Genomic DNA, 24,461 nt, shown 5'->3' with positions numbered 1-24,461 from the left:
ATTCCAGGCTCTAACGGCTGAAATAGAGAATGATTTCGCTGCTTTTGTTAATGTATGCCGCGGGATGTCAAATGTACGGGAACGTTTTGTTTCGTATGGATGGGTTTCATTTCGGAACGTCAGCTTACTTTTAAGATATAGGGGACCATTATTGTGTATGACTTTATGTATCTGGCAGTACAGATGCAACAAACGCCTCCTTGACATTGTTAGAATGTTGTTTTGATTTAGTAAGGGCAGTATATGTTCACATTTTCGCGTGTTATAGATAAATCTCATGCAGGCATTTTGAACTTTTTGGATTGATATTGCTAAGGATTTAGTAATGGCTGGTCCATATACAGAATCACAATAGTCGAACAGTGGAAAAATAAGCGTGTTTACTAAATACAGTTTTATGTTCTGATTTAGAAAATCGTTATATTTGTATAATAATCGCAGAATTGATATTGATTTATTAGAAACAGTAGATATATGTCGCTTCCATTTTAACTCACCATCTAGTATTAATCCGAGATTTTTTACTGAAGGTGAGTAATCTAACGGCGTGTCTCGAATGGAAATATTAATTTGTCCAGTTTCCAATTTCCTAAGATTTTCTCTTGTTCCCATGACTGTAAATATGCATTTACTTGCGTTTATTTTCAAGGAATTGGACAAGCACCAATCACTAAATATTTCTAAGTCCTCATTGATCAGGGCTGCGCGTACAGATGTATTCTAGAGTGTAGCTTTGGTACATCTGCTGTATATAGACAAAATAGCAGAGGTCCTAGTATTGATCCCTGTGGCACTCCTCTTTGAAGACTGATTCGGTTTGATACTGCAAGTTTAGGATCTCTTAGTACCACTCTTTGTTGCCTATCTGAAAGATATGATCTGAACCACTGGATCGTGTTAGTGGAAAAGTTATAGTATTTCATTTTAGCTAGAAGTAAGTCGTGATGAACTGAATCAAATGCTTTAGTAAGATCTAATAATACCAAAAATGATATGTGGTTGTTATCTAATGCTCGAAAAATGTCGTCAGTGATATGAAGTAGGGCTGTGGCAGTGCTATGTGAATTGCGAAAGCCTGATTGGTGTAGGGGTAAGATATTATTATTAATGACGTAATCATTGAGCTGATTATGCACAAGTTTCTCTATAACTTTGGACAATATTGGTAATAGGCTAATAGGCCTAAGGTCGTTTAGAGATGATACATTTTGCTTTTTCGCTATAGGCATTACAAAAGCTTCTTTCCAGGATAATGGAAAGGAGCATGTGGTTATGGAATAATTTATTATATGTGTTAATGGTGATATAATGTGTGGTAAAACAAGTCTAAGCATCTTTCCTGTAATGCCTTCGTGTCCAGCTGCATTTGAATTTAAATTTTTAATAGAGTTCTGAACATCAAAGTTGCTTATGTTACGGAGTTCGAATGAATTCATACTTGAAGAGAATTTAGTATTGTTATATACAGTTAGGCGGTTTTGAACTGCATTCTCGTCGATATTTCTATCATTACAAATTTCACCAAAGTGCGCGTTAATCTCATTGCAGTCTGCAAGATCATATGGTAATGCTTGGGAATTTTTTCGACTACTAATACCAAGAGTTCTTAATTTATTCCATACGTCCTTGGAGCTCAGATTATAACTATTGAAAAACTGTGTGAAATATGCTCTTTTCTCTTGTCGTATCACGGCTGTAGTAAAGTTCCGTAATTGTTTGTATTCATTCCAAAGAACATCAGTTCTTGTCCTTTTGAATTTGAGATATGCACGATTTTTTAATTTTATTAGAAGCTGGACGTTGTCAGTTAACCACGGACTGTTGTTTTTTGTAATTCTCGAAGAGCATAGAGGGGCATGTTTATCAAAAATGCTAACTATGGTGTTTTCTAAGAATTTGACTTTCTTATCTACGTCAGGTAGGTTTTCAATTGGTTTCCAATCTATGCGTTCTATATCACTAGTGAATTTGGACTGATCAAAATACTTAAAATTGCGATATGTCTTTATTTTGCTCTTGCCTTTTGTTGGCTTTTCTAATTGCAAACATATATATGCTAAAGAGTGATCTGAAGTACCGATTGGTAGTTTTACTCCACTGGAGTGAATTATATTGCTATTATTAGTAATAAATACATCAAGAAGTGTTTCAGTGGTTTCAGTGATGCGTGTTGGTTCTTTTAAGATTTGCGATAGCTGAAAGCTATCAAGTATTGAACATAAATAAGCTGTGTCACACTTCGAAGGTGTAAGGAAATCACAATTTAGATCTCCTATAATGAGCAGATTATCAGTCATAGAGCCTACATTCGTGATTACTTCTTCGAGCATCGCCAATTTAGTGTATGCAACGCTGGGTGGTCTCTATATGGCACATATTCCTAACCTAACCGAATTTATGGTAATTTTGAGACATACACAGTCAATTTCGTCTTTATGCGAGACATCAACATTAAGCAGTTTCACATTTAAATTACTACGGAAATATACAGCAACTCCTCCTCCTCGCCTGTCCGTCCGATCACTTCTCAACAAACGATAGTTGTTTATTTCAACGGCTGATTAGTTTAGGGCACTATCGAGCCATGATTCAGTTATGACAATAAGATCGTATTTTTCCTCGTTTGCTAGTTCTACTAAACATCATATATAACAATACATTAGTGATACTGGGGGTGCTCCAGAAATACTATAATTTTTAAAGTGTGAACTTATCCTTGTAAAACAAACAGTCATCCACTTTTCCTTCCAATAGTTGTTCTAAGCGTCTGAAGGTTTTTAACCACTTTTAGAAGTATCTTCTTCCAGTACTTGTCCGTAATTTTGAACGAAGCGACTCACATGCCGTAGTCAAAAGTTACTCATGAAAAAAACAAGTCAATTATATTAATAATTAGACATAATAAAAAACAATTAATAATAAAAATAACAATTAATTACCTCTAATTAACAAATCCTAATCATTAATATATTTTAATAATTATTAATTACCATTATACTTATTAATTACCTTTTAATAATTATTAATGTTAATAATTATAACAAATTTTTGTAACAGCACAGGACAATTAACAGGTTGGAAAGATAATAAAGAAGGATGATTAAAAATAATTAATGGATAATAAGAAAATAAAAAATAAAAGGATTATTTATTATTTTTTGTTTCTTTGTATTATATTCATTTTTCCAGGTATATGAGAACAGAGAAGAGTGGTATGATATATCTAAAGAGTTGCATGGGGAACTAGTGGAAAGGATTCAGCATGTATATTCGTAAGTGTGTCCTTGCTCTACCGATAACAACTTGGTTGAAAGATGTAATGATAATTTCTTCCGGTCTTTCAACTTTACGTAATGATTCGTGATATTATATAATAGTTTAAGTTAAATAGAATAAAATGTTTGCATGCAATTTATCATAGTGGCAGTGGTGTTTGAAAGTTTTGTATTTAAGAGATTACCTTGTGTGTGTGTGTTTCTTGCTTACGCTTTCACCTTGTGATAAAGGATTCACTCTTTCGTATCTCGGTAAGCAATGCTATGGCGGCTTTATGCTTTCTTTTTTTATTTCCTTTCATTACCTTTTCTAGGAGTGACGAATCTACCCCAGTCACAGGATTAGCAGGGCACAAGCCCGACCTGTCTCACTGCGTTAAAGGATCCTCACTCAGGTACCTGGTAGCAATGCAAAATCCCTAAAACATTACCTTATCGAAGCTTATGCGCAAGTATAAATGAACAAGGGAAGAATTATTTGACATAATTTACATGTTCATAGGATTAATTATTTATGGTGTTATTTTTTCTATTTACCTAATTAAGAATCTACCTGTGCCTTATAGAATTTGTATTAAGGGATAATAGGGGTCAGTCGTCGGCTGGAAATGAGAATACATTTTTAAAAATTTGATTATACTTATAACTTGTGGCAAAACAAACTTTTATCTTTAAAGAAAAAAAACTATATTATTACAAAGTAACTTTATTTCCTTTTGTTAGATATCATTTTGTACTACTTAAATTAGTGCTATAAAATTTATTAGATAAGTAAAATGAATTGAAATTCTTAACTTTTACGTCCCATGATTATGCCGGTTAGGCTAAAGGAGACGGTGTAATGAGTAAGGAATGAAAAGGATGGATATAAAGAAACTGGGAAGAAACGGGAGAATCTCGAGAAAACACAAGGTGTTTGTCCACCATACTTATTAAGATAAGAACACTAATGGGCAAGATCTTAGAATGCCAGGTTAAAATAAACAACAGTACATTGGAGAGGAAGAAGGCATTCATTGAAACTTTTTGATATTTAAGAAGACACAAGAAGGTTAATTCCAGACTACTGGCCATCCCAGATACTTTCGGTACAAATGCGAACAGTAATACCATTTTACTTGGGTGTCTGTAATGGAGTTTAGGAAACTTCATCCTTAGATTCTGGGACTTCTTGGTTTGTGAAACCCGAAGAATTGCATGACCAAATGCATGATTACTGATGACCTCCGTAAGGCACTAGCCTGACCTAACGTTTTTCTTTCATATCGTTCTGCAAGCTAGTTTCTAGTAGAGTGTTATTGATTTGTTATTCACATAATTGCACTGAGTCTGGATGAGTTATATGTGTGCTGGTAATTAAAAGGAATGTGGCATGAATAACGGAATGTAGCATGACATGTAGTATGTAGTATTACATAATAATACATCGTTTGTCTTGATGTATTATCACTTTTTCCTTTCACTGGTTATTATCATTACAATATGTTCTGCAAAGGTTTATGCATGATAAATGTACAATGTATATGGTATCGAGTTTTGTTTTGTGTTGGAAACTTAGTATACTAAAATAGTGTATATATGGAAATTATATCGAATTATTTCATATATAGACATATATATAACGATACTACATAATAAGCTTCTATCAGCATAGTATTCCTATATGATTCCGTGTACGTACTTTGATACTACACGATATATTGCACTCACCTGCACTATATATCTCATTCAAATAATAATAATCTCAACTTTAACAAGGACTTATCATGTAATTACGTGAAAATATGCAAAAGTAGGTAATGAGAATATGCAAATATATAAGATAATAATCTAAGAATAATAATAATGTGCTAAAATATAAAATATATATCTAAGAATATAATCTAATAAACAACCTAATTAACTACTGAATACTGAAATCTAAAAACAAACTAAATAACTACGGAATACTGAAAATTAAAAATAACATAAATAACTATTGAACACTGAAACCTAAAAACAAACTACATAATTACGGAATACTGAAAATGAAAAACAACCTAAATAACTAAATACTGAAAACTAAAAACAACTCAAATAACTACTGCATATATATTTTACCAGTAATAATATTGACATAACAATCTAACACTTTAACCAAAGCGGTTGCTAACCGCGCAAATTATATGCAGTATTGATTACCCTACATTAAAATATACTAAGATGATCCAATAATTTGGACAATTCAATCAATGATATAACTCTACCTTTTAATTCTAAAATAAAACTTGAATCCAGTACAGAAAAGCGTAGCTAACCTAATTTAACGAAACACATATACATATACATATTTGTCAAGAATGATTACCTATAATTAAAATGATTACATATAATTATGTACTGAATTCTCATAATTATTTTCTACTATCTATTTCGTAATATATCTATTTAATAAGGAATATAAAAGCATGGTACATAGCATAGATGAAGATCGAAAGTTGAAAGTTTCGGATAGTCGGTACAAGTATATTCAAGCTGGCAAAGAGGGAAATTCACTCTTGGGCCTGGCGTCTTAACCAATTTAATGCGCTCTCTGCAAAAGCACTCGTACACAGAAAGGCGTTTTTAGGTGAGGCTACTAAGAGGGATTTCTGGTCGTAAAATTTTAGGCTTTGCACCACATTCTCCTTTCTGAGTAATGGAATGAATTTTTCAGTGCAAATCTCTTTCTAAGGCGATTAAGTCGATGCAGAACGTCGTCATAATTCAAGTAAGTAAAACAACAAAGGGTAAATTGTAGGAAAAGTTTTTACTTACAATTATATAACCAATGAAAGTCATGAACAAGGAGGAGCATTTAAAGAGGGTAGTCATTTGAGATAAGGAAACCTGTCTGACTCCTAAAATAAAAAGATTATATTTTTCTACATGCAGAGGTTTAAGCTCGAAGAAAAAGCAATGTTTTGAAGAAGATATGATTTCTCTGGCCTTTGATAAGTCTGTTAAGCTGTAACAAGGGATTTCTGGCATTAACTTACAATGTTCTGCATAGAAGACGTACTTAAAATGACTGTCCCGTGAATTCGCCACTTCCGTGTGTTGACAAGAGTCAATTTCTGCTCGTTTTCTTCGGTGTATGGCTTTGCTTCGTCGCTGATTACGTCTGTCACTCATTTTACTTCTAGGGATAGGTAAACAGTACAATTAATTGTCTGAATTTACACAGTACAATTTAATTCCAACACACTCGTCTAACTCCTAGTAAAGGGTGTCTACATATTACACAATGATTCACCGAAGCGAAGGTAGATCATAAGGCAAATTTTGATTTGTGTTGTTTACATATGAATCATATTCTTTATTAGTTAATTCCTTTTGGCCAGTTTTAACTGGAGGATATGATATAGCGCCTGTATACGAGCCAAAATATTTGGATCTTCTGTAAGCATCCAGTTCTTGATGGGCTTGTCGAACAAATTCGGCTCCTTTTAACAACAATAAGTAATAACTGGTTGGGGCATATCTAGAATGTTCGACCCAATGATTATCAATAGGTTTCCATTTAAATAATCCCAGTCCACAATAATAACGTAGAACCAAATCGTGATATCCGGTACAGTAAAATCAATATAAAAGAAGTAATTTTGAATTTTGACCAGTTTCTATAGGAGATGTAGTAAACGTTTCTAATCCTGATACTGCGATTGCATATTTGGGAAGTAGAGGAGGATTACATAGATAAGTCTGTGTATTATACAATTCAATAACATACAAAGGATACAAATGGATTTTAGGAGGAATAGGCTTGGGACCTATTTGGAATTGCGCAGTGGTCGAGCCAGAATCTTTCTCTATGGGAATATTTTGAGTGGTGTGGTGTAGTATTAAGGGGCAATTTGGATTGGCGTGCAATATAACTGGCAGTAAGAATCAACCGGGGCGAAAGTTACCTATTGTGACCTGACAAAATATGCACCTTACAAAATCAGGGGTGCGAGAAAAATAAAAGACATATTTTGCCAGAAAATTAGAATTGAGAAAAACATGAGGCCAATTGCAGAACGTCTTTCGTCTATCCGTTTCCTTGCGGAGATTTAATGAAGCTTGCACAAAGTATAGCGAGCCGAAATTTGGAAATATTGCCTTTTCATTCATAGTTACAGAATTTAAGGGTTCCGCGTTTGGTTTCCTTAAGTGTCTGAAAAAAAATAAGTAATTCACTGTATAATGAAGTTGTAATTGTCCCCCTGTTTTGTTTTTGTTTGTTTAACGACACACGTAAATCTCAAGTGAACCTAGTTCTATGCGCAGTGATCACCTATTCCACTAGTCAAACATGTTGGGTTTGGTTATTCCCAATCATGAGGCGAGGATATTTCCATTACAATGATTCTATGGGTGTGCTCCCAGAGGAGGGTTTCAATTTCAGGTTTACATTTGACCTTTTGATGTGTATACCATTCACACAATGCCTTGCATTGGCTTAGGGCACATCGAGCAGAGCTCACTCGTGCATGCGTGTTGCAACATTCACGTGAGTGCGGAAGGCGTTCTTGACGAGGACATCCCAAAGTTTCTAGATCTTCAGCTTTAAGACTAAATAATTGTTGGATCCATTTAATCTTATTGTATCCTTTACAGTATACGCTGCTATTGGAAGGGATTAAGGTAAACAGCATATATTTTACAGTAGAGATAGAGATCCCATCAGAGCTAGACCATTCCAGATCATAAATGTGTGTAGGTCGAAAGGAAACACCTCTGTGATCCGTCTCTGATATGGATTCTAATGAATAAGGTAAGTTGATTTTGCAATGGAATAAAAAGGTGTTATTTGGGGTTGCTATTCCCAATTCATGTACATAATAAGATTTTCCTAATAGAAAGCCTGGAATATCTACTATGAGGATTGGCTAGCATGAAGAATTTCGCAGTGGAAAGGAAGATGATTGCAAGGAGGCAAGTAAGGGGCGATGAACTATTGCTGTAATTTCCTAATTATTACTGGAATTAATGTAATGATTTAATTTATTATTCATTTTCAGATCTTGGAATACTTGTACCTACTTATAATTACAAAGTTTATTATTATTATTATTATTATTATTATTATTATTATTATTATTATTATTATTATTATTATTATTATTATTATTATTATTATTATTATTATTGCAATATCTCGCAATATTCAGGTCTCGCATGAAGAGTGCGAGGTACTTCATATCCGTCAGTTACATTTTGAGGTCGAGGGAGAGTTTTAGGGGGCCGAGGGTGTTTTCGCAATTACCTATAATAGAAGGCAGATACAATTAAAAGGCAACTTAATATAATATTAATGATCAGTCCCACAAGTAACGTTATGATACATCCTAAATTTTCATTATGTGTTTCATTTTAAATCACTATCCCTTCTGATTCGTCTGATACTTCGTAATTTGTTATTAAGATTGGGATTTTATCCGGTTTATACTTTAACCAAGATGATGGAACTATATGTGACACCTTGGCCAATAATGTTTGCAAGGAAAGACACGGAAATTTAGAAGTCACGGTCGTATTTTTGAACATTAATTTGCAATCGCAACCTAAATGTACGAATACAGAACCTACCTTAGGGGTGGAATGCAAAGGGTATCTACCATTGGACATGAAATAGTAAAATCTTGTTCTTCAGCTATCAATAGAGATATTGTAGTAAAGTTTATATATGAAATTGAAATATCCTTTGAATGATTAAAGCGATTCCATTTACAGTATTGATCAATATCTTTCTTTCTACCACATAATTGGGCCTTAATGCATTCCATATACTGTAACATATGAACAGGAGGGGTGGTTAGGAGACATAATAAGTCAGTGTGGATATTGCAAGTAGTATAAAGAATTTGATTTATAAGTTGGCGATAGACTATGAACAAAGATGGTACATTCAAATGACAGATTTGATGATGTCGCCTGAAGGCAAGAGGGGAAATGATGTACCCACTGTCGTTAGCAGATAAGTCAGTGACTGGAAGTTTTATTCCTAACATGGCATACTGAGTCGATATAAGACATTCAGCCAATGGATAATCATATATAGAAGCGGGGTCTGGCTGAATTATCTTCAATGTTTTTTTTTTCCTTTTTGTTGTAACCGATATTGAATGTCTTCTACTACATAAGACAATTCAGTTACCTTTATCAATTGCGGATGAACCATTCGTCGCTGACAGCCAATTAATAATTTTTCTAATTCAGTTTCAGATTTTAATTGCCGATTGGATAATTGAAAAATCCATGGTTCTTCCGAATATTGAAATATCCTCTTATAAATATAATACAAATTGTCCTTAGTCAACAGCAGTCGCTTAGTATGTAGTTTTGTAATTGTATGAAAGAACGATCCTGTTGAGGGGTCATCAGCTGATATGGTTTCAGATAAGATGTTTGATCAAAATTTTCAAACTCATATTGCTCAATAATGGTTGGTGGATAAGTAAGTTTTGTGAGAATTACTACCGCTGATTCATAGAGAATTGGTGAATCAAATGGAACAATAGACAATCCGCCATGTGCTAACGTAGGAATTGATAATAACTGTACAGGATGATCAATAACACAAAGCACCGGTAGTAGTCATATTGCTGTGGTAGCCATACAGTCTGATGGATTAATTCCTCGCCACGCCGTTCTAGGGGTAGCTACAGGGGTAGCTAATGCTTTTACTGAAATTGTGTCTCCTGCATTTTCCGATTCTATATTATTTTGCGATTTCATTTGAGCGAAGAGTGGACACAGATGTTCAAAACATATATTATACAGTACATAAAGGCATAGTGCAAATATAACAATTGTAAAACAGTATATGAAACTACTTCTGCTATATCGTGCAATAATGTTGCTTCTGCGGGGATTGGTACTAAAATAAGGTTGGCTATACCCAAGTGACTCCTTAATTTATATCCAAAGCAATAAAATATTTAAAGAAATAGTGACATTCCACACGAACAAAATTGTTAAATATGGTCAAGTAGATTGAATTTTTTCAAAGGGTATGATTAGAGTATTCAGTTGCGTAACTGAAAATAATATTGTTGAAATTTTGAAATGGGATACCCAGACAGTTCAATTTTGGTCTAAGCACTGATTGAGATGTGTGAATTCAGAATTTTCAGAAGTTGATCCTTTCAATTTTAAGGTTGGGACTTGCGTCCAAGGAGCGGGAATTATGATTTTCATCTCTAATTCCTTTTCGTTAATTTCTGGACAGCGAAAGGAAGGAGATAAAACATGAGTCTTAGTAATAATTGCTTTACATTCACAAGGCAATGATAACTGATAAGCTCCAGGCATAGTATAATCGAGTTGCATTGTTCGTTTGAATTTTGGGCACTCTATAAAAATTTCAGTGGGGGGTTGGTTAAAGCAAATCGTCCAGGTATTACTTCAGTGATTAATAAACCGTTCGTCTTTTCTCATCGAAAGACAAAATATTTACTCACCTCAGCTACTGAGGCAGAATGAAATAATGTTCTTGCACAACCTGTTGAACGGAAATTACCCGCGGGATAACTTGGAATGTAACATAACTCACTACTCTTAGGATCACAAGCAGATAATAGATCTGTGGCCAATACTGAAATATCGTTAGTTCGCTTCACAACGATTGATGGTTGATGTGAGATTAAGCAAATAGCATTCCCGAACTTATAAGGTAATGTTATTAATTCATATACCTTGACATTGCCTGGATTTTGAGTAATAGGTACCATAATTATTACAGTTAAATCACTATTCTCGTAGTGGCAAGATGCAATAGGTAACGTATAGTATTTCATCATAACCCATAATAGTACAGCTAATATGTACCAATAGCGTCTTAATTAAGTTTGCAACTTTGTCAAACTTGCCTTTAACTGATCAGGGGTGATCTTAGTAGGGGGTATCTTTTGTGACATACAAAGAGCTAATATTGCTTGGTATTCATTTTCCTTTATAACTCATATTAATGCTCCATGTAAGCTAGCGACTTGCAAAGTTAATAACAACTGTTTTTCAGGAATACCTTCTTCTAACTCACGATTTAATGCTCTCTGAGTCAACTTAATTTGGGTTTCTAATTTGGATATCCTCATCTTTAACTGCGAATTGAAATTTTTTTCCGCTTTTACGAACTGTACTATGTTTCTATGGTCTTGATATCTCTTGATTCTTTCAATGACTCGCTCAATTTCTGTGATTCGAATAGCCACTTTGTCTACCAATGACACTGTAGCTACTGAACAACACCCCCAAAGAGCAGATGCGATAAAATTTATACACTTTTCACTCTTTGATCTAATATATTATAATCAAGCTGCGCTATATCATTTTCATTAATTAGCATAGCAAGTTCATTTATCAGCTGGACTACAGAACAATATGAGAATGTTACATTTTCTGGCTGGAATTATACTTCCTGAGTTAACTTATGAATTAAAGCCAATTGACCTTCATCATTGGGTATAGTGGTTACCTGTTGATGGTAAACTAATGGAATTGTAGCCTGAAAGGGAATTACCTTTGAAATGTTATTCCAAAATGCACCTGTTGTAATTGAGACAGTAAATTGGTTACCTGAAGACGGTGATTATACATCTATTAATAACCCTAAGATGATCAGTATAGACACTATTACAAGAAATCCCATCTGTAAAGAACATAGTTAACTACCAATTAAAAATTCATGACATGTTATTTTTCTTCATACTACAAACAATATTCCTTGCTGAGTTCTTCTATCTATTCTGAATATTAATTTGAAGGCAATGCCATACTTTTTCCGAAGTTTACGAATTATGGAAACTAATTGTCTTTTTGATTTATACAGGCAAAGTCTAAATAGACATCCGGAACGAAGGTGTGCATATCTTAAATAAGCTTCAGTGGCTAAGATTGTCGAAAATTCAAGGGGTATTATGAGTTTAACATACCTTTCGGGGATATTTTCAAAACATAGCCGTAAGGTATCCTTCAACCAGTGCTCGACTAATGATTTTATGGGATTCGGAAATGCTCGCATTTGTCCTATCCGGGGATGAATCGTATAGTAGTTCATAGTTGGTTGTCCTACAATATAAGAGTATATAAATAATTGTGTCAATCTCTTGTCAGTGAATATTTATCTCTTTAGTTGTCTCTTCCAATTACATGTGCATTATACAAATTACGTGTTAGAAAAGAAAAGGTCAACAAATATAATGAACTTCAAAACATATCTATTTCTGAGTGTTATTTGAAGTATCTTCATTTTGAGTTCTATCATTGTTGATTTGTCTCCCTCTATTTGGGCGTGTTCCAAAAGATTGTCCTCTTTTAATCGGTTAACCTCTATTTGAATATTGATTTTCGCGGTGGGGTCTACTGGATTAATTCCAATACTGATTTTGATTTTGTCGAGATCGGCACTCGCGTGCAAAGTGACCTGATTTACCACACGCATAACATTGTATGTTATTAATGTTTATATTCTGAAATCTTCAAATCAGATTAAAGCGAGGGCCTCTTGTACCACGAACTCTTTTATTATAAAATCTTTGTCCTCCTCGATTTATCGATATTCTGTCTGTTTAATTCGAATTTGGGTTGTCCAATTTCTACATTGGGAAGCTCCAAGAGAGCATGAGAAAGGCAACGTAAGCCTGCTATAACTTTAGCAGATTCATACAATTTAAGCAATCTATCGAGTTCGTCCACACTATCTGGCTCACGAGTAATGACAAATTCTATTGCACGTCGGTCCAGTCCTTTTAATATGTGTCGTTTGCGTTCAGTCTCACTCATGTTAGGATCTATTTTGTTACACAGTCTCAAAACTGCATAAATGTATCCAGAAAAACTTTCATGGTGGATTTTATTCCGTCTTGCCAATAATCCAAAAGGTTCACCAAGCTCAGCTGAGGCTGCGAAGGCCTTTCTTAGCTGAACTTCTAAATCTTCAAATTTTGCCAACGACACTAAATAGTCTTTTTCATGTGATACCAGTCTGCGGCACTCCCTTACAAATACACGGGAAGGTACTTCCGTTGCTCGGAGTCTGGCCACGAATAGATATTCGAACATGTTTTATACGCATCAAGAAACTGAGATGTGACCTGATTTAATTTTCCAGAAATGGGAGAAATTGTGATGGAAGGTTGTTTATTATTTACAGTAATACCAGCTATTTCTAAATGTGTTTCTATTTTTGTTTTTAATACGTTTTCCTTCACGGGAGAACTAGTAGGAATGTGAGTTTCTACACACTTGTTGTCACACTTACTTCTCGTCCTGACTGGTCTGCGAACAAATGAAGAACCATTGGACATCGGTATTGGTGTAACCGGATGTTAGTAACCACCTTAATTGAACCTACATAATACGAAAGGCGTATGCTATTTTAAGTATATTCTTTCATTATATTTTGTTATCGTTGATTATTTTTAAAAACCATCGGTTTTTTCTCTCTAACGAACGGAGTTTAATCCCTTTTTAAACAAAACTTTGTTGATTCTCTAATTTTTTTCACTTGGTGTTATGTTTCTGTCTGTCAGTCTGTCTGGCCATTAGACTTATTTGTCAACACCAGGAAAATAATACCTTCCCAAGGTAAGAAATCTACTTCCTTAGTTGTATTTAATGTATCCTATTTGTTTGGTTTAGTTTTTTTTCAATAGCAGGGTTTCCGGCCATTAATGGATTTGAAAACCAAAACCTATACTCTGTACTTTTACTTGTCATGACAACGTTGTCTATGAATCTCTTATATACTTATAAACTCCACTACTTATTCATTACTTTTTTGTATTTATTTCTTTGTTTATGTAATAATTTATTCTTTCTTTCAGAAAGCCTGCTCTATTAGGGAATCTCACGTTAGAAGTTCTTACACCTATCCCGATAACATTATTGGGAAGATGATCGAACAAAATCAATCCGGTTCGGAACCAGAGAACTAGGATAATACAACTTCATTCGTTCAACATTGACTTCCCTTGGCTGAATTTTCCCATTCACATGCAGCACTTCGCATACGTTTTTCCGATGTACGCGTATAATTCTATAAGGGCCTGAATATCGAGCCCTTACTAATTTGGGAAATAACCCCGGCTTAGTTGTCATATTTTAATGAGGACTAAATCGTTTTCATAAAGCGTATGGGCTTACTTATGTTTATCAATTTTGACTTTTTGTTTTTCCTATTGCCTAATTAAGGCGTTTTGAGCAAGTATGATTGTATCTTTCCACTCGTGAATTTGTCCTAGGATGATAGGCGGTACTGAACTTTTGAGGTAAGCCCAGCACACCCGTAATTCAAGCGTCACTTCTGCCACAAAATTGGACCCAACATCGCTTAAGAGATAACGCTGAGGTCCGAAATAACAGATTATATCATCCAATAAAAAGTGCGACATTCTTTGCTGTTATGGTTTTTAATGGTCTTGCTACTACATAGTTTGAAAACATATCGACAGCGGTGATGACATACTTATAACCATTAGAGGAGGGCACTGGGCCAAACAGGTTTAAATTTAAAGTATGAAAAGGAACTATTGGTTTAATTGGTTCATGCAACACTAATAGCTTAGTGCTTGGCTCTTTGCATTCTTGACATTCGCGACATGTCTTAATATACATTTTGATATCAAATCCCATTCGAGGCCAGTAAAATCCCTCATTGACACGAGAAAACACTTTACGTTCTTCAAGATGTCAGCCTTCTAGACATGAAGTATGGATAGCGTATAGAACCTTAGGAACAATATTTCGAGGAAAACATTGTTTTATATCATGATTAGACTTACGATATAATACCTCGTCTACTAATACATAAGGACGGGCCTCATTGTTGGAGGGTCAGACTTTAACAACTCGCGTATTCTAGCAAAATATTCGTCTTCATTTTGGGCTTGATTACGTAGTTGTGTCAATTTTCATTGTGTTGATATAAAGGCCTTCCTTTCGATTTGCATTTTCTTCTTCACTTACGGTTTTCGTTGGATACCTGGACATGCAGTCACTATGACGATTAGTGGGGTTGCCTCTTATCGCTTTAATCGAAATTTGTAAGATTGTAACCTGATTAACCAACGAAGATATTTGCCTTTTAGGTTTTTCATGTTTATTAAATAGCAAAGGGAACAACTATCCGTGAATGCAGTGAAGTGAGGCATTCCTATTAGATATTCATGGAAATGTAACACAGCTTGTACTAAAGCTATGGTCTCTTTTTCTTTTATCGTCAAGGACTTAGCCTCATGGTCTGAAATGTTTCGGCTATAATAAGCAATAGGTTTTTTCCGTTTTTATCTGAATTAATACTGCACCAATTCCATACTCACATGCATCTACGTACAACTCGGTAGTATCTGCTTCCGGATCAAAGATGGCTAATACAGGGGCAGTAACTAACCTCTCTTTTAAGGTATTAAAGGCTTGACGTTCTTTATCTCCAAAACGAAAGAGCACATCAGACCTAGTCAAATCTATTAAAAGGTTTCGCGATTGCTGAAAAGTTCTTAATAAACCTTTGATTGTAACTAGCCATTGCAACGAAGCTGCGAACATCACGAACTGTTTTGGTTCCGGTAAGTTAGTAATATCCTCGATTCGCTCAGGGTCTATTTTTACCCCGTCGTGTCCTACGACGAATCCTAGAATAGGTAGTTCGGAATACATGAAGTGAGACTTTGATGGATTTAGTTTTAGGTTAGCTTACCGAAAGCGAGTGAATACTTTTCTAAGTCTCTCTCACTTTTCGTCTATTGATTTTCCAAACACAATCAGATCGTACAAGCTATAATGTCAAAAATTTAAGCCGGCAAACACTTTATCGATCATTCTTTGAAATGCTAATGGGAAAGTGGACAGTCCTTGTGGGACCACGTTAAAAAGATACAGGCCCGCATTACAGATGAATGCAGTTTTTAATTTATCCTTTTCCCTTAAGGGGATTTGAATAATACCCGATCTCAGGTCCATGGAGCTTACAAATTGAATTTTTGTGAACAAATCTATCATATCGTTGATTAATGGAAGAGTGTAGCAGTCGGGAATATTATAAGGTTTAACTTTCTGTAATTCACTACTAATCTCTTAGAATTATCTCTCTTGTTGACTAATATAACCGGAGACCCATAATGGGACCTACAAGGAGAAATGATGTTTTGTTTGAACAATGACTCTATTTCTTCCTTCATGGTTTTCTTAGCCTCTAAGGTCTCTCTATAAGGAGGTGAGAATACAGGAATGTTTGAAATTAATTCAATGCTGTGCTCATATTCGTGCGTTACGGTCATATCATCTATTGTCCATGATAAGATATTTTGAAATTCAGTTAATAGATCTACTACTCTTTTTCGATCTTCAGGGGCAGGTCCTGGTAAATATCAATTTCCTTACCAATATCGTGTTGTAGTTTAGATTTCGGTTCCTCAGTTTTCTCAGCGGAAAATGAGCCGGCTTTAACCATGTTAACTCTTGCCTCCGGTGTAGGAACACATTCCTCTAAATGTCATATGATTTGAGCATCTGGTATGGTCACGTCCCGTTTACTCAAATTAAACACAGGCAGTTTGGCATACCCATTTTCTTCTACATAAATTGTAGGTGGTATTAAACATGAGTAAGATCGATGCAAAACATCATTCTGTTCCATATAATGATCTCCACTTATAGGATAACTTGGCTTAACTCGCACTAAACCAACTTTCCCAGCAGGTATTTACATGCACTCGGCAGTTTTGATTAAATTGCGCGATGATGGTGTCTCAATACAATTGATCTTCAAAATAGGACATTCGTTCTCTGGTTGTGAATCACAATGAGCGTCTTCAGAAAAGGAGATTGAATCATGGATTTCTAAACTGCTTTTAGTCACGTCAATGTTCGTACGCGATACATATGTTGAGCTAACGTTTCTATTTGTCCTAGAGTTACCATTTTTGTTGTAAAACTGAACCTGTGATGAATTCAGTACTCTTTGTTCCTTGCGACTTGGCAAATACTGAACATAAAACTTCATGTTTGCATGTCTTTGACTGCCTTTAATAAGAATGGACTGTACCCTATGCCGTACGTATAACGGTGAATGAAATCTATTCCTAAAACCATTTTCTCGTCTAATTGAGATTGTTTGACAAATGCTACGTTTAACTATAAACGACGCGATCTTCGATAATAGGTTCCAACTTGGAAACTTAACCGAACCACGGGAAGTGGTTGAGTTAACTTATTTTGTAACGCGCGCAAAGGAATTGTGGCGCGCATTCGCTTAGCAATGGGGAAATTCTGAGAAATCATTTTTTCGGCCAAAACAGAAATCTGCGAACCAGTGTCTGACAAAGCATCTACCTTTCTATTAAAAATTCGAATAGGAATCGTGGGCAATCTTTGGTCACACAAATTCGTTCGAGCTCCTTTCACTTCAATTGGCTTACCGTTTGTCCCGATTTCGAGTTTATACATCCACATTCTTTTAACAACGAAATTGGTTCTATCGCCCATAGAAGGTTTTAAGTGATTTGTTCGTTTTAATTTTCTACATTTTCTCTTCATTTCCCGATGAGATTCAGTATAAATGTCAGCTAAATACAATAATCGCAGCAGATGAATAGCTTGATTTATAGTTGATACTTCTGTTAAGACTAAGGCCTGGACATAATTGGAAGGTAACGCCTTATATAGAAGACGTAACAAATCTTTCTCCAATTTCAGGTCTTACGAATTCCAGTCTCGTATTAAACTATACGGAAAGTTATCAGTTGGAAAACGAGGAGGGAGTCGTCTCCTGTTTCTTCCCGTACTCGATATCCTGTTTCTTCCCGTGCACTTGATTCATCAAGATTTTGTCTATTTTCTAATTGTGGTCCTTTCGGAGGGGGTAAATTAAAATTTATTGCCTTATTCTCGTCCAAGGGTAATGAATCCTATGAGAGAGTCTTCAGTTTGTGATTATCTAAAAGATTTTCCCTAGTATTCTTATATAATAATAGTGCAAGTGCGTTATCAGCAGTGGGGGAATATTTCAGTTGAGGAGGGTGAGAAGCAATTTGCGGATATTTAGGAAAACATAAATTCTTAATACAAGGTTCTTCATTTATAAACTCCTTGAGTTCTTCACCTGAGTCATATGAAAGAGTACTCGGAGTTAGAATTTCACGGGTGGTCTTTTCCTGATAGAGTTCCTTCTTTGCCCTTGTTTAATTTCGTCATAGGAATCATATTTAATTGATTCAGGTGGTGAATTTGCTGGGAGTTTACCTTTCAAGGGTTCTCCCACGTGAGGTGGTATATCAAATGGAAAATGAACTTCTTCATCCTCGACAGCTTCTGAAGCAACTATTTGCTGCTGTTTCTCTGTCTTTAAAGGTGTTGACGCTAACTTGTGATCGAACTCAAAGTCACTCGTCATAATGCCAGGAGATTCTTCAAAGGAACTAACTGCACCTTCATTAGGAGGGTTAGTCAGTTGTTCTGGCTTAACGAAAATTATGCTTTTCGCGACCACTGGTTTATATTGTGTGCTGTCCAAAGGAGTCAAAGATGGCATTTTATTACAAGTTTCTTCAAACTTAGCTAAATTTTCCTGCGTTTGCGTTATCGATTGCCTATCCACAGGTTCCGGTAAACTATACTGCTGTGGATGGTTTTTCCGCGGTTCAAGTAAGGTAGGCAAACTGGGTACTGGCAAACTGGCCTGCTGCATTGGCAAATCTGTTACTTCCTTTGCCATGGGACATAACTCGCAGCACAAGGCCTTCGTGAGCACGATTTTCTGAGCAAGAGCTTTGCCTCACCCGATTTTCCAATATACCACGCATGAAACTTTGGTGGAGATTTCATAGGTTTGTAAAATTGGAACCAATGGAAAGACATTTCGAATTACTTCATTAATTTTTTGTTTCCACTAACAATAAGAAAACAAACAAAAATTATTGGGGGTATTGCACTATGAGCAATATAATCATATCACTAATTATCATTAGAATGCAAAATAACACAATTGCGACAACTTACATAATTCACTTAAATTAACATGACACTAAAACATAAACTAAAAACACAAAACAGAAAAGGAAGGATGTCATAGCAGCACCACAAAATTTTTCGTCCAGAAAAATTAAAACGAAGAAAGGCTGTGGACGATCCGCCATTTGTGACGATGTGTAGGTCTCTTTCTGTTTACTTAGCTCGTTAAATTCCACATTCATGAAAGAACTGCTCACGCTATTTCCGTAGCGGATGTCACAAATGAAATATAATTAATATACAACAACATACATTTGAATGATTTAACAAGAGTAATTTGATATCTGATAGTTCATTGATAGTTAGGTACATTAATATAGATTCATTATCAAGCAAGTTATTGGAATATTTGAGTTATTGGAAATGGAAGACTAAATACGAATATGCGACTTCAATTCTCAACCTTCAAAGTTTTACGATAGTCTGACAAGTCATTTTGTAGGACTGCATGACATCTCTTAACTTGAAATCAATAATGCAACAAGTACTCATACATACCTTGCAGTAGAAGTCTTCTAACACTTAGCAACTCGATAACCGACGTCCCGAATTGCAGGATCTAGAATCTCCGAAGCTCCGAATCTCTGCGTCTCTGCGTGTCCGAATCAATCATTAAGACCTTGAGGTCCCTTTTTATTATTTTACAAGGGACACACTCAAACCTCATATCAGTCAGTATATCCCTTTTCGTCAGATACACAAATATGGAAACTTATTGCTCTTTTGCGTTCTGATTGGCTATTAGCAAGAAACCGCACCCAGGATACATGGCGTGATACACTTGTACAGACGTGGACATCGTGAGTATTACCGGCGGAAGATTTCAATGACATGATTTCTAGACTTATTTACATCTTTCTATGACTTGTCCATAGATCCTAAACTGTTAACCAAATTTCCGCCTTTAATGCGGGGTTACGTTGTGAAAATCGTGATGGTGTATCCTATTGGTAACCAACCATATCCTTCAACAAGTAAACATCCTACGAAATTTTCTCAGTCAAAGCAACCACAGTTACCTTCGAGGTTTTGCGTATTTTCTTTCTCTGTTGCTAGCTTGTGACAAGCTAAAAGAAAAAACTGTTATGTAAAATGCACATTAATCCAAAATAGCCTTTTTGAATTCCTTCAATAAAGAGTAACGTAACCATATTTTTGGACCCAGTGTCACAATACACAGCAGAGATATAAACCATACCTCATTGAAAAGAAACTTAAATTGTTCTACTTAATCAGTAAAAATTGAGAAAATGTACATTTTCCCGAAAATGAAAAAAGGGAAATTCTACAAAATTTCTCAGAACAGAAATGAAAATTTGAGTTTTTTATTTATTATTATAACCCTGTATTAAGAAGAAACTAAAAATACGAGCCGAAACCTTTTCTAAAATTATCCAGATACCCAGAGAAGATCGAAAAAATTCACTATTGTCCCCATATTGTGAAAGCTATTTCTCAGGACCAAAGTTTTCGTGGAAACCATAGCGTTCATTTTAACTGACTATAATACAGGTTGTGAACACAGCATAGATATAAACTATATGTCATTCAAAATATATTTAACTGTTTTTTCTTATTCTGTGTAAGTTGAGGGAATGTACACTTTCCCGAGAGGAAAACAGGAAAATTTCACAACATTTATCAGAAGAGAAGCGAAATATTTTCTTTTTTGTCTTTATTACAATACTGCAGGGAGAAAAGTATAAAATATTTGTAAATTGTTGGCTAAACCTTTCTCAATAAAACTTTATGTACTATGCCACACCTTAACATTCATCTTCATTTCGGTAATATTCCTAATTATTTTCTACAGACTACAAATTACAATATTTTAAATCTTCATGCTAAAAAAGTTACTGCAATTAATTTTATATTTTAATGTTGCTAACTAAGAATTTTATAATATTACACATATTTAAATATTGGCTTCCTTTTTCCCAGTGAAATGTAAGTAAAATGGCTGTTATACTGCGAATAGAAAGTGTTTTCGTGGGAGATACTAGGATCATTTTATGACGGATTGTGATTAAATAAAAACAAAGACGCAAGAAATTGAAAAGTGTATTGTTTTCAAAACTTTTATTGGAGAAAAATGCTTAGATAAGTAAGTCGGCGAATGTCTTTCAACAACTGTGAATATCATATTGTCGTTCCATGTCTTAATCCGCTCTGGAGATATGATAAATATACCGCTAGGTTTAAAACATTGTTTAATAATTTCCTATTTTAAGAATTGCCATTCCCCTTAGGAGTTACAAAGCTACAAAGAAGGAGGAGTCTTCAATGTTTCCTACAACTACCTTAAGGATCATGTTGTAAGTGCCTATCCATATTACCTTTTCTGATAGTTACAGATTCCCTGATTCATATCTCAAAACCATTATTCTCATTATAAGAACTAGTAATGAAATTAAAACCTCTTTATGATTGAATTATCAGTTTTCTATTCACTTTAATCCATGTCTGTCTCTATCTCTCACAATATTCTGTGATAAATCAACTTAAGATGTAGATACACGGAGGGCCTATAGTCAAGGGTTCGATTCTCAATTCACGCAACCAATATTAGATATTCTTCTCAGAATGAGACTTTATCTATATATATATATATATATATATATATATATATATATATATATATATTCAACATTAAAATTATACAAAAGACAAATGCATTTATTATTAATGATATATCATTACTTTCACAAATACAGCATATGCATCTCGTCATTTTTCTATCTGATTACGCAGAATTTTAAAGAATTGATGAATGAAACAATTATAAAGAACCTTGAAAGATAAGTTTCAAATATTGCAATGAATAATGCTTGCTAAATATAACACATTTCGCTGTTAAGTGTTATATACAATACCATAAGAATTAGCATTTGCACACACAGAGACACATACACACCCATACACACACACGGCATCCTAGGAAAGAATCCATTCTTATTGGGTTTCAACTGGCATTACGTTCTTTAATACAAGTAACCAAGAAAAGTTGTCATATTTCCAACTTTTGGAGAACGAATAGATTATTTTTCCTTTGCAAATCCCAATTTTTTGATAACTATATAAAATTACATAGTGAGAACACCAATTTTAGTACACAATTCTAGAAAAGTAAATGTATACTACATGCTCCAAGAATTATATTGATATCTCTTTAAATTATGTTTACTTTTAACCTTATGCTTATCTTATTTCTCGCCCGATCCGTTATGAACTATGATAAAAGATATTTACATTGTCCAGAATTACATATTTTGAATATTTATAATTTTCGAGAAAAGCATGGTGAATCGAGGAAGAGATGCGTAAATTGGAAGTATTGTTCTAAGTTTATAAACTTCCATAACATTTACCTTCGATCGAATGTACTGAACATGAGCTAATAATAACATAAAAATGATCATTACTGCTAATTCTAGCTACTCTCGAATATATAATTTTAACTTGGAGCCTATATATTATACAGCTTGATGTACTTTGCTTAAGTAAATTATTATCCCAACTTTCGAAATGGGCTGCCAGTAAATATGAATTTTAACACTCATCATTAAAGTTATTACAGATGAGACAGTTCTATTTTCCTAGTTATATGTTACCGTTTTTACATGTGAGACAGTCCTAGTTATATGTTCAAAATAATTTATAGTATAGTTTGTCTCTAATAGGATAAGTCGTTTCTTGAAATTACATTTATTTCGGTAATTTACAATGAGTGACCAATGACTTATTAATGTGTATCGATGCACTTATTTCCATTGAAGTACAAGGTGAAAAATGAAAATGTAGTATTTCCTTATCATCACTGCTACCATAGCTACTTTCATTCTGATACAACATTTGTGTGTGAAATTTTGATGTTACTGCGCTAAAAAAGATAACATCTTTTCATGAACTATTGTTTCAACATATGTGCTTTAACTTGTTCAATTAATGATTTAGAGTTTAGTAATTGCATAATGATTTAATAATTACAAATTTCTATTCTATGTAGTTATTTTAGAAGTCGAGTGCTCGAACAAAACAATGACAATTTCGTTTTGCGTAAAATAACTTGAGGGATATGTCGTTTCGAAAAATGCTAAAAATGGAAGTGACATTGAACTAAGATAATTAGGTATTTTGTTTGTAGCTTTAACGTTAATTCTCACTTCGCAATTATGAAGGAAGCATTGCCTAAATGATTTTATAGTATATCATCTGAATAATGAAATAGAAACAACAAACTCTTGATAAAAATTCCTATAATCAATAAAATTGAAAATACACGAAAACAACGTTGCTTAGTATGGCAGTTAACCCATATAGAAACTGCATTCAATGCACAAATGGTTTTACAAATTATATACTTAGTGAAAATAGTTTTTAGGGTTGCAAAGTAATATATATTTAATAATGTAACGTTTAGAAACCAGAATTAGACCCGACTTTATAAGCTATTACAACTTACCTTACGTAATTATATGCCTTAAGATAAATTGAACTTATACCAGGCTATTACGTTTCTTACTGAACAAGTGTTTCTACTAAGACTCCTTGGCTCCAATATATACAAAAATGACAAACTTAAACATGAATCTGCTCATATGAAAAGTAAAATACAAACAATAGAGAAACACTTTTATAAATTACACATAACTTAAGCTACGTAAAAAAATCACTATTGTGTGTTTCAAATTGTTTTCATAATATATCAATGTTTATTTTTTAAACTAAAATGTTATTATTAAAGTTCAGTTCTAAACGAAACGTAGTTTTTATTTTTAGAATATCTCCGTAGGATATTATATATAAGGAAACCGCTTTTTTCTAACGTATATTTAAACGCACGTGTATTGACATTACATTTTATGCCCTTAAATTTGCTTCTTACGAAATATAATTATTTTGCTATTACTACAATATGATACTGATTCTAAGAATAGTACATTATCTGCTAAATACATTAATTTATATACGCATAAATAAACACATATTGCCAGGTTGAAATCTACGTTCCCGTTACAATCTATGCTATATAATTTAATTTTGTAAAGTGTTGTATTCGTATGTATTTGAAACTTATTCCCAATAGGAATAAAATGTATTTATCTCTATTCTGTTTATACGAGGCTACAAGTTACTATACCATGCAAACACATTTGTATTGTAGTAATAATAACG

At 34.1% G+C, this 24,461-nt stretch overlaps 1 protein-coding gene across 1 annotated transcript in view; it reads right to left on the bottom strand.

Annotated features, from left to right (window-relative positions):
• Positions 1-23,871, bottom strand: part of LOC145683408 (hemolymph lipopolysaccharide-binding protein-like) — a 181,972-nt gene extending 158,101 nt beyond the window's left edge. Inside the window, exon 1 of the mRNA XM_081754745.1 lies at positions 23,749-23,871. The gene's annotated coding sequence lies outside the window, so the exon portion shown is untranslated. The remainder of the gene's footprint in view (positions 1-23,748) is intronic.
• Positions 23,872-24,461: the final 590 nt, after the last annotated feature.

This window comes from Thermobia domestica, chromosome 4, assembly GCF_964235325.1.
Source record: "Thermobia domestica chromosome 4, izTheDome1.hap1.1, whole genome shotgun sequence".
NCBI classification, from domain to species: Eukaryota; Metazoa; Arthropoda; class Insecta; order Zygentoma; family Lepismatidae; genus Thermobia; species Thermobia domestica.
This window is presented reverse-complemented; position numbering and strand designations above follow the sequence as displayed.